This window comes from Otolemur garnettii, unplaced genomic scaffold, assembly GCF_000181295.1.
Source record: "Otolemur garnettii isolate 467f Iridium unplaced genomic scaffold, OtoGar3 scaffold00069, whole genome shotgun sequence".
Classification (NCBI taxonomy): Eukaryota; Metazoa; Chordata; class Mammalia; order Primates; family Galagidae; genus Otolemur; species Otolemur garnettii.
The window spans coordinates 5009773-5019882 of NW_003852464.1; the positions used below are offsets into that span (position 1 = coordinate 5009773).

A 10110-nucleotide genomic window follows, 5' to 3' on the forward strand; every position below is an offset into this window, starting at 1 on the left:
AAAAAAAAAAAAAACTGAAACAACAGACCAAAATCCATTTCATCTAACTACCCCAAATCAATTAGTTTTTCCAGAGTTCTAATTTCTTGATTGCTACCACATTAAAAACTAAAATTTTTTTTAGGAATTTGTATTCTAAGAAATCGTGTATTAAGCATAGGAAATCTGGAAAACAGATGGCAAAGCTTGATAGCCATCTGACCTTTGGTGAGTCATTCAGTTTCCCTGTTGTTTATTCTCCTTAGCTGTAAAGAGGGGTTAATGATAGCAAACCACTGCTCAGTGTTGTCATGAAGCCCCAATGAGTCCATATAGGTAAACTGCTTATAACTATCTCTGGTGCCTCTTAAGCTGTCATTTCTATTTCTCCTAGAAAGAAATCACCAATTTATGAAAGAAAGAAAGAAAAGTAATCATTATTAGATATAGAAAATCTGGGTATAGTTAATTCTTTTTCTCAGAGTTTTAATTGTTTTTTTCTTTTTCTTTTTTTGAGATAGAATCTTACTACATCGCCCTCAGTAGAGTGCAGTGGCATCATAGCTCATGGCAACCTCCAACTCTTGGGCTTAAGCAATTCTCCAGAGTTTTGATTGTTAGATGTTATTTCTGTTGGGAAGAGGAGGGGGAGGGAGGGAGGGAGGGAGGGAGAAGGAGAGGGAGAAAGAGAGAGAACAGCTACATGTGGTTATCCAAAGCTGAAGCCAATCACCAGTTAGATAGCTGCCGTGAGTGCAATGCCTAGTTTTGAAGAGGAACTTAAAACATAAGTCAGTGTCTGGACACATTTGTTAAATTGTCGTCAGCATTTTCATGTAGATCCTATTATTTCTACAAATTCCTTCAGAATATTGCACTTTTTGTCATGATGAACACAACCTCTCTTATCTCAGAAGTGGAGTTTTCCAGCTGTTGGACTGAAGAAGCTCTATTCTTACAAGTTTCACATGGAAACAGCGATAAGGAAGACAACACTGTGGTATTTGAACTAGCTGCTCTGATGAAAAGCTCCCATTGTCAGGTAGTGTCACACCAATTGTTAATTTTAATCAAAAGGAATCTAATAGCTTAATGAAATCATTGGCATTAGATGTACTTCGTCCTCCAGAAAATTGCTGACATTATGAAAGTTTGTTTTTCACATATTAAAATAATTATACTGTAGAATCCAGCAAACTTATCAATTTTTTTTTTGTTTTGTATTAAAGGAATCCTTAGTTCCTATTTCATTATGCTCTCTATAGCAAAATTGTAGGTGAGAAAAATGCCATTGTTTAACCTATCACTTGATGTAAATATTAATTGCATAAAATAAGGTTATTGGTTATTGATGGGTCACTGTTGTAGCTTTCTTCTTTTTCAGTATCTTTCTTGAACAGTAGTTTTATTTTTTTTTTGGGGGGGGGGGTTCACTATTTATTTATGTAATACATTCCACATCCCTGATTCCTTCCAGTCAGAAATTCTTTGAAATGATGCCATCACCCTTGGCCAATCAGAGAATGGAATCATCTGATTCACTGATCCTGCAAATGGCCCCACAGATAGCATAGGTTTTAAACTGGCCATTAAATTTGCTGGTAACCTTGTCAGAAATATGGAACTAACCTGTTTGATGGAAGTGTTTCAGATTGTGTGTGAAAACACCACTCTGTACCCCAGAAGTGCATTACTGTACATAGTTACCATTCAATAAAAAAAAAATAATAATAATAAAAAAAAAAAAAAAATTGCACCAAAAAAAAAATGGAACACTTCACAAATTTTGGGGTCATCCTTGTGCAGGGGCCATGCTAATCTTGAACAGTAGTTTTCTGATTAGACTATCTCTGTGGCCAAGAGGAAGGGACTATTGGGAATTCATAGGTAATTTAAGACCCACCCAATGAGTAAGACTTCTACCAGATGGGAAAAGGATGGAAAAAGTGTTGAAAGGGTTCATAGTGTTTGCCACAGGGACAGATATTCATACTTATCAAAATAGCTGCTCTGATTGAGCTAACCAGATACATAGAATCTACCAAAATGGGAATATCTTAGGCTTCCCATCTCACCTTTCTAAAAGACCAAAGCAATTGTTCAAAATCTGGGTATCTTTCCTAAATAACTCCTAGAGAGTACATTATTCCATTTCACCACTTTTTTAAAATTCAGAAATTACTGTATATTTGCAATGTTCATATCTCACTCTCCAAGTAAGTCACCACTTAAATACGTTTTCAATTATTTGAGGTTTAAGTATTTGGGTAGCAATGATTCTGGCCACTTACCAATAAACAAAAATGTCTACAAATAGATTCAACATTGGGATCATAACTACAATTAACTAATTCACTTATCTTTTTTTAAATCAATGGACTGTAAGTTCCTTGAAATCCTATACTATACCTTTTCTTTGTTCTTAGTATCTACTATGTGCCTGTAATATAAAGAAAATCAGTAAAAATAATTGCAGAGTAGGTGGGTAAAATTCAATGCTGTCATTAATATTATCATGGCACACAGTCCAGTACATAATGTTTGTGGTGGTCAATAAGTGGCGTCCATCTGCTTTAGAGAATTGCACATATCACATTAAAACTAGCAATTGCAATTTCAACCTGCATCATTTTCCAAATATTTTATTTTCTAGGCCATATGTGAATCTCTGTCAATGGCTTATAAGTTTCTCTGACTGCAAATGTCATGTGTTAAGACAAAACAGACCTGGCTTCAAGCCCAAATTCTCTACTTTGGAATTTAGTAGGTGTACGAACCTTGGCAAATTTGATAACCTCTATAACTTGCAGTTACCTCTAGAATAGAGAATAATTATAGTATCAGTCTCATAAAAGTGTAAAAGGGTTAAATAAGATAGTGCACATAAATCCTGGTAGAACAGTTCCTCACATACTGGTAAGTTTAATTATCAGCTATTATTATTCACACCTGGAGATTTTGCCACCATTTCACATGAAAGGCAAGCAGATTTCACATCAAAGTTCAAAGTTATTTGAAATTCAAGATTGCACTGGTAAAACTACTTGGCATTACTAATGTTTTACTGGTGGGGGATTGGGTACTTCAGAGCAGAGGTGTGAGATATAATATAAAATATTAGTAAAAAGTAAGCATTTTGAATTCAAATAGATTTCATTTGGTTGTAGTTGCTGCTTCCTACCTGTGTGACCTTGACCATCTTGATTTACCTCTTGTGTTATGTATTATTGCAGAACAATTGATCACAAATGTGGTACCTTAAAGCAGCATCCATTTTTTGTCTTACAGTTTGTGTGGGTCAAGCATTGGGGCATGTTTCCACTGGGTCCTCTTGTAGTATCTCACAGGTTGCAACTAAGCTTTAAATCAGGCTCGTTTCTTATGAAAGGCTCAAGTAGGAAAGGATCCATTTCCAAGATCCCTTGGATTATTGGCAAAAGTAATTTCCTTATGGCTGTAATGGAATTTATGGCAACTTCTTCAAAGTGACCAATAGAGAGAGTTAGAATGCTAGCAAGACAGAGTCTTATAGGATGTGCTATAATCCTTGGTGTATTCTGTTGGTTAAACCAAAGTCCCAGATCTTGCCCACAATGAAAAGGAGGAGATTACACAGGATATGGATACCAGGAAACAGGAAACATGAGAGTTGTCTTAAAGTCTATTCACTTCACTCCTTGAACTTTCATTTCTTCTTTCCTATAATGAATTGAAATAGTGCCAAACATGTACAAAGTGCTTAAGATTCTGCTTGGCACTTGATGACAATTTATCCATTGGTACTATTAGGTCTGAAGGCAGCTGCCTGTGTCCTAAAATGTCAGGGTTTCCCACACTTCAGTGGGATAGGCTTGAATTTTATTTCCTCAAAATCATGTTTTCCATGTCAATAATTATATTGATAAATTAAGTTTGGTAATGTGATGAAGCCAGAAAAAAATTCTTCTCCTGCCCTTTGTTTTATCCTTGAGCCCATCTTCCCAAATGGAAAACATGTTTTAATAATTACTTTATAATGAATCAAACATTTTCAGATAGAATTTGAGAATGCAAAAAGAGCTCTAGCACATTTTATAGATTAGAAAGTGACGGGTTCAAATCCAGCCGGGGCCCGCCAAACAACAATGAAGGCTGCAACCAAAGAAAATAGCCAGGTAGCAGGTGCCTGTGGTCCCAGCTACTTGGGAGGCTGAGACAGGAGACTCGCTTGAGCCCAGGAGTTGGAGGATGCTGTGAGCTGTGATGCCACGGCACTCTACCCAGGGGGACAGCTTGAGGCTCTGTCTCAAAAAATAAAAAAGAATATAAACATATGAGCAACACTATTAGCCAAATTTGTTAACATTTACAGAATGTTATTTATAAAACTGCAGAATAAACATTCTTTTTATGTTAACATATGATGTTCATGAAGATATACCACATAATGGGCCACAGACTGAGTCTCAGTATATTTCAAAAGGTTGAAATCTTATGACATTTCATGTTAGGACATATTAAAATTAAATTCAAAATTGTAAAATAAGATATGATATAATCTTCAAATACCTGGAAATTAAATAAGAAGCTGGTTTTTTTTTTTTTTTTTTTTTTTTTTTTTTGGATAGAGTCTCATTTTGCAGCCCAGGCTTGAGCGCCAGCTGGGACTACAGGCACCTGTCACCACGCCTGGTTAGTTTTTCTATTATTAGTAGAGATGGGATCTCATTCTTCCTCAGGCTGGTCTTAAACTCTTGAGCTCAAATAATCTTCCTGCCTTGGCCTGTCAAAGTGCTGGGATTATAGGTGCGAGCCATCGCACCTGGCCAATAAGAAAGGAAGGGTATACAAATAGTAAACTTATGAAATGTTGTTTAACATTATTAGGCATCAGAAAAATATCATAATTAAAACCTTATGAGAGAGCATTTTCACACTTATTAAAATGACAAAAATTAAAAAGAACAAAAATATCAAGTGTTGGCAATGATGGAAATGATGGAAGCAAATGGAACACTCAGACCATGTAGATGAAACTGTAAAATACTGCTGGAAAATAGGTTTGCAACTTTTATAACACAAAGCATAAAGTTAGCTTGTCATCTAGCAATTTCCCCCTTAGGCATTTATTTTCAAAGCTTATGTCCACAAAAAGACTTGTACCCCTATGTTCTCAGTCGTTTTGTTCATAGTTGTCAAAATTGGAAACTAGTATTCATCTACAGGTAAATATATAAACCATTGTGATAGAATATAATGAAATACTACCCAGGAGTACACAGGAACAACTCACAGGTGCAACAGATCTGAGAAGTGACATAACACCATCTGTGTCCTATTCTACTGGCCACACACGTTGACTTGGTCATCGATGAGGAAACTACATATAAAGAGATGAATTCTGTGAATACCCAGAGGTTGAAATCATTTTAGAGGTTTGCTGCCATAGGTATTTTTGGGGGGGGGCGGGACTGGATTTGAACCTATTACCTCTGGTATATGGGGCCAGCGCCCTACTCCTTTGAGCCATAGGCACCACCTTGCCATAGGTATTTTTAAGAGGCAAATATCTGGTAGATATCAGCCCAATCTCAGCTGGGCTAGAGATTGTCTGGCATGGAGGAGGCAAGAAACTTTGCTTGTATGTGGCAGAAATCAAACTGGCACTGTCCAAAATAAATTGTAAAGGAACTCATCTGCAGAAATGAGACTGCAAATAATGTTGGATAAAGCTCTTTCAAAAGGACTTTAGTTTTGGAAGCAAGACTAGGAAATACATGGTCCTCTTGTGACCAAAGGTATCCAATTGGCTTGGCTCATTGCTGTATGCCTGTTGATGTTGATAGATAATTTGCAAATTGTGTTGTCAACACAACATTTAATCTGCTCTGAGCAGCTCATAAACAACACTTTGATTAATTCTTTCAGTCCGTATCTTCTGGACAAGATTTACAGAGCTCTGCTTATTTGGATGAAAAATAGAGAGAGACAAGCTGTCCGTATAAAGGGGTGGGGGAATGGGGCGATTTCCTTTTCCTTTTTTGTTTTTTTGTTTAAGTTAGGAAGTAGTTTTTAATCAGGATTTAAAATGTTTGGCTTTAGAAGCAAAGGACATCTAAGTGGAACTCAGCAGCGGGCATGAAGCGAGGCTCAGTGTCAAAGTAGAGTGAGTCAAGACAGACAGAGGCAGATTGGCAGTGGAACACTGCAGAGAGGGAAGAGGCAGGCCCAAGGCAGGAGATGACTTTCTGAATTAGCCAATTAGTTGCAGAAACCTCACAGACAATTACAACTCGGAGAGCTGGCCATCCACGCTATCTGTGGAATATTGGAGTGCTGTACTGAATCGAGTTATGTTCAATAAGCACATTTAAAAAAAAAAAGTAGAATAAAAAAGGGACTATCAGTGATGTGACATGTAAAGGTAAATATGTATTATTATTATTGAATGAGAGAGCGAGATCGAATGATTCTATTGTTCTCTTGTAGTCTTTTTATTGTATTTCCCCCCAGGTCTGCAAATCTGTTTAGTTGAGCAGTTTCTATTAATTTTGTCTTTGAAATAATTTTCCACTGAAGCTTGGCTTTTAATCAGCACCTCTATACCTTTGTTGATTTACCCAAGCCAAGATAAGAGAATGGAGTTCTAAAACATGGCTTACGGAACGCTCTCATATCACTTCGAAATATGGTGCACGTCCAGGAGCTTAGGCATAAAAACGTGGAAATGAATGTCATTTGGAATAAGGTGCTTTCATAGCAATTATGACACAAGATGTACAGACAGTCTGTGGCTGATAGGGAAAATAAGATCCAAGAAAATAGCTATCTAATAATTTCAGAACTATTAGAAATGTAAATAACCCGACACCACAATCCCTCCTTGTATTCGTGTCCTTTTATGCCCGCTCCTCTCAAAGGGATAAATATGATTTTTACGAGCAGTGTTTTGGAATGTGCACATTTCCAGTGATCATGCCAAGTGTTTCCTTTGTTGTTCACATCTGCGTCCTTTGATAGGATGAAGAGTCAACAAGAAAGTCGATTTGGTTTGTTCCTTTGACAAATAAAGTTCACTTTGGGACACCCTTGGGAGAAACAAACAAACAAACATGACATACATACCAGAAAAAAAAAAATAACAAAGCTGAATTTTCCACCAAATGCCGTTAAAAAATGGTAACTTGTATGTGAGGCCCTTGGAAATATTAACCTAGATTTAGAAATTAGTAATTATATTGACCTTGACACCTGTCCTCATTACCTTTTTCCCAGCTCACACAATTAGTTGAGCTGAGAATGTCATCAAAACCCTGCGTTTTAGATCTATTTCCAGTAAGGAACTCCTCCAAATCATTGCCCCATGAAAATTACAATATTAAGGACACAGAGGTATACTTGTATCTAATTGCGGTAATTGTGTTGAGAGAGAATTCACATAAATCCCCTTTAGGGGTTTCCATTTGTTTGATGGACTTCATGTACTCTCTTAAAACTGAAATCATTTCAAAGCATTGTTCTCCAAAAGATTATCAGTAATTATTGTATATGAAAAGAGAAAGGGCAAAGGAGAACAATTTGAGAGGTTCACATTGTGAAACAAACTTCAGGCTTTTAACTTAACGATGGCAGAGGCTGACTCAACCCCTGTGATTCTGGAACTCTCTGTTTCCCGAGCTCACTCCCACCCCTTAGACTGTAATTTGTTGGAAGCATTGTTGTTGTATGAACAATATGCTGACAGAGACTAAATGTAACACTCTCCTTCTGAAAAATGAGGGAACCACAATACCCATACAAAGAAAAAAGTACCTAGTGATTTTCAATCTTCTGAAAATAGCAATAGTCTATTGGGTTTATTTCATGAGTATAAAAGCCTAATAATCTATGATAGCTCAAAGCAAATGTAATTTATGAGGGTCTCTCACAGACAGGAGATAAACCCATAATGTTCAGGCAAACTTTTTTTTTTTTTTTTCTTTTTTAAAGGAGAGTGCTAAATAGAAAATAGTCAACAGCTTGCTTACTCGGTAGCTCCGGAAAGTGATGATTGGAGGCTCTGAAATACCAGAGTTGATGAATGGTAGAAGCAAAATTATAACTGTTGTTCCATGGTGAGATAAACTTCCACCTTCGCGGAGAAAATATAGATTACTGAAACTGATGGCAAGCAATCAGCACGGGATATTCTTTTTCCCTAACTGAGCAATGTTTGAATTTCGGCCTTTCAGACAAATGCATTAATAACATTTAGCCATTAGGTATTTGTGGAAGAAATTAGAAATTGTTTTCAATTTGTTGGTTTGGTGAAGCGATAATATATTGAGCCATAAGGGAGGGGGACCAAAAAAAACAAAAACAAGACACCAGCCTATTGGTATAGGCTGATTTCTATTTGCATATGTGAACATATGAATGTAAAACTCTCCCACACAAAGAAAAGGGTTAAGAGACAGGAAGATTTAAAAAAATGCATGACCGTGTTGTGAAATATGAATTTAACACATAACTCACTGGAGGCTCCAGTGAGTTATGGGCCTCATTTACTGCATATTACAGACGTTTTTTTCCATATTCCTTTTCAACAAGGCATATGGTTTAAATTAGCTTCATCTTGGATTTTCTAGGGTCTTACATGGACTGTTTTCTGCAAAAACTGTTATACTCTTGCTCTTTTAATTTGGTAGTGAGATGCTATTAAGTGCAGTTCTTTAATTAGCATGTGAGTAGCTCAGTAACGTATTTTGAAGCAATAAGCAAAGTATGAGTTTGGATTAAGAATTTATTCTCTGCTAGCGAACTTTAAGAAGCTTCAAATTCTTCATGGCTGAAGGTGGATGGGCAGAAGGTCCCTTGGGGGTAGAGAAGAAGGGGCAGTTTGAAATTAAAGCAATGAGACCCACCTTCAGCTGAATCAGGACAGGAGCCTCTGCAATAGGTAACAACATCCTGAAGGGTTAAGAATATTAAAGGACCCCATTTCCCATAACTTAGCTCATAAATCATATTTTCAGGTACTTTACATGATTTATGAGAGGCTGGCTGTCTGCATGATCAGTAAGTTGCATTAAAACGGCAATTGGTGCTTCCAAAACAGAGCCTTCTGATAAGAATCCAAATCTCAGAGAAGGCGAATCTCAGCAGACAAGTTGTCTGAAAATGGGGTATAAAGGCTGCATCTCTATAGTTCACTCTCCCTGTCTAAAGTTCAGGACAGAAGATCAAAATATTAAGTGAGAAAAACACCAGGATGAAATCACAAAGCTTGCCTTTTCATTTCTTTCCTCGCTGTGACCTTGATTAAGTCGTCTATTTTCTTTGAGTCTCTGTTATTTCTTCAGTAAAATAAAAGATTCAGGACCCAGTTATCCCTGAATATATTGTAGGCAGTGACTGTATACAAAGTGAAGAATTCTTCTTTATGGGTATACAGTTGTATCTTGTTTATTATGCATGTGCATATTACATATTATGTACTTGGTATGTATATTATATGTAAGATGGTACTTCCTTAAAATACAATACGTGAAAGGAGCTGCAGGGAATATATGCATCTTTACATATACACACACATATATATATGAGAATTCTACGTATGCATGTATTTATATATGAAATATATATTGTAAATAATGAATACATATTATACGCAGGAAAAGTGGTCACTCTTAGCACTGTCAGCATAGGGGTTCTCGATACCTACTTTTAATTTTACCAGTCATTCTGAAAATTATAATTGCCGACTCCTAAAATATGAGACTTAGGAATGGGATTATAAAGTACCATCAAGCACTCTGTTCAATATTATTGTTGGATAAAATAGTGCGTTGTTTGCTTTTAGAAATAAAAACTTACAGGAAAGTGTGACTCGATTTTGATAGTGGGCAAATGGAAGATCCGAGAAATTTCGTGAAGGTTGTCTTGTCACGTTATGTTAGCAAGAATAAATTCCATTTCAAGGGTAAATTAAAATTCATAGCTTTGTTATTACACCTTTATTTGAATGCAATTCATCCCTATTTGTATTCTATAATGGAAGACTGGTACATCTTCGGAAGCTTTCTTAACAGGACCAAATTCAGTATATATTGATCTCTTTTAAAAGGACATTTTATCCCCTTAGAGTATCTGGAAGTTCTGTTTTCAAATACA

At 36.4% G+C, this 10110-nt stretch overlaps 1 protein-coding gene and 1 non-coding gene across 3 annotated transcripts in view; one reads left to right on the top strand and one right to left on the bottom strand.

The window, feature by feature from the left end:
• The window catches only part of LOC100965635 (cytosolic beta-glucosidase), a 412594-nt gene that overhangs the window by 226465 nt on the left and 176019 nt on the right, over positions 1-10110 (top strand). The window lies entirely within an intron of this gene.
• LOC111726535 lies at positions 1741-1842 on the bottom strand. Its single transcript, XR_002774293.1, has one exon. It is a non-coding gene; the product is annotated as a U6 spliceosomal RNA (small nuclear RNA).